Source organism: Silene latifolia, chromosome 10 (genome assembly GCF_048544455.1).
Source record: "Silene latifolia isolate original U9 population chromosome 10, ASM4854445v1, whole genome shotgun sequence".
NCBI lineage: Eukaryota > Viridiplantae > Streptophyta > Magnoliopsida > Caryophyllales > Caryophyllaceae > Silene > Silene latifolia.
The window spans coordinates 6,789,596-6,791,727 of NC_133535.1; positions in this window are offsets into that span (position 1 = coordinate 6,789,596).

Consider the following 2,132-nt stretch of genomic DNA (forward strand, 5'->3'; position numbering starts at 1 on the left):
CCCTGTACCTGCGACATCAACAACAACAAACGAGCACCAACATCGACATCACCTACGCCATTTTCGAGCATCACCATTGTTGCTCTTCATTTTCACCAACTTCACCTGCCATCAACACCATTCATCATCATCACCATCATCCTCCACTGCAACATTCACGCCACCATTACACCTCCCCTGCTCACCTCCATTAAACCAACAACAGTAGCAGCCGCCCTTCACCATGACAACCGCCCTCGGCCATCATCATCTTCGACTTGGTTGCATCTCAGGCGAACCCGATACCAGCAGCAGCGACATCCCCCATTACCATCATCAAATTCGTGCATCTTTGGACTCGGGATCGAAAACTGAGCTTTTATGAAGCTTTGTGCTCCATGCCGGTGCCCCGGCCGCCGGTGGACCGGCAAAGAACTCCTTTTCCCGTCCTTTTCCTTTTGTTCTCCTTTTTTTTGTCTTCTTTTTGTTTTGTTTTTGGGGATGCGTCTTTTGTTTTGCTTCTTAGGATTCTTAGTATTATTATTACTTTAATATTATTATAATTATTAGTAGTAATTAGTATAAGGAGTATAAAAAGACTACATTGGACACTACCACATTACACCACACTATCTTAGAAATTAGACAATAAATTAGATTAGTTAGTTCATCTTTCTCTCAACATTTGTAGAACCCTAAATATTTCCCTCTCAATATTTCTTCAATTAAATTTGTAATCATTCCTTAATTAGTTTAATCAATCTCTTGTTTATCCAAGTTTTTCATTCCATCAATTCAAGTTCCCAAAGTTATTTGGTATAATTCTTTACTCTTATTTCTCTCTTTAATTTCATTTGTTTACATTTTGTTTTTCTCTTAATTCTTGTTTAGTTGTTCATGTTAGAATACTACTTCTTGTTTTTAATTGATCTTAATCTCTTTCTTGTTCATCTTTTCTTTGTTTTCCATTGTTGTTGTTCTCAAAGATTGAGTCTTTAACTTTCTTGTGTCAAAGATTGAATCTTTGAGTTGCTTGTGTTAAAGGTTGTGTCTTTTAGTCCAATTCTCACCCATCTTCGATTTAATTTGTCTTTCTTCATAATTTGTGTTGGATATTTGCATGATTAGTAATAGAATTTGTTCTTCCACCATGTTTATGATTAAAGTATCCATCTTTATTGTTTCTCTTGCCTTTAGAAACATGATTAGCGAGTAGTCTTCTACTAGGACTCGGTTTGACCCGACATGAGTAATTTCACTAATTGATTCTCATAAAGGTTAATTGTTTGGGGAAATTGGTAAGGGTAGTCTAGAGGAATGATTTGGCTTATGGATTGATTTTGGGTAGTGTCAATTTGTAACCCTTGTCCACCAACGAGTTGGTTAGGTTGTAAATTGGGTACCCTAAGTTGGTCTTATCACTAACCTAGGTTGAGACCGAAAGGGAGAACCAAGGGAGGGTACCTCTAGGCTAGCGTTTGAAATCGACCTCCGAGAGGAGGAGTGGGATGACCCGGAATACGATGAGTGCTTAGTGACCTTGACCGATTACTTGACCACCTTGGAAAAATGCATGTTTTTGGGGTAGTTGGGTGTTGAGTTAGGGATTCCGACCTTCGAACCCGAGAGGGGGGTTGGTGGGTAGAGCTAGTGTCCTATTATGAGCCCGAGAGGGAGTTAGTAGGCGAATTAGAGCCATCTCCCCCTTGCTTGTCTACCCGAGAAATTAGCCTAGGGAATCGTGACGTGGAATTATGAATCGTTGTGGGAGAACCGAGTTCTAGGCCCTTTAATCATTTGATTTACAACTTAATCTTTTCTTGCTCATTTTCACTTCTCTTGTTGAATTGCCATTTCTATTACTTGCTTTCTTACTTTAATTGTTTTAGTAGTTATTAATTTAGTTAATTAGTTTAATATCAACCAGTTTCTTGATTCACGTAGCTAACTTATAATGTAAGACAAAACTAGTATTCAAACTTGATCTCCTTGTGGTTCGACCTCGACTACCCTACTACATTAGTTGAGTTATTTGTTTGATTTGGGGAGTGCGACAAACCCACTATCAGCCGCTTTATCTGACCCGAGGAATTTTCTATGTGATTTCCGGAGAATTTTGTTCCGGGACCCCGAAATCCCAAAACCGTGTATTA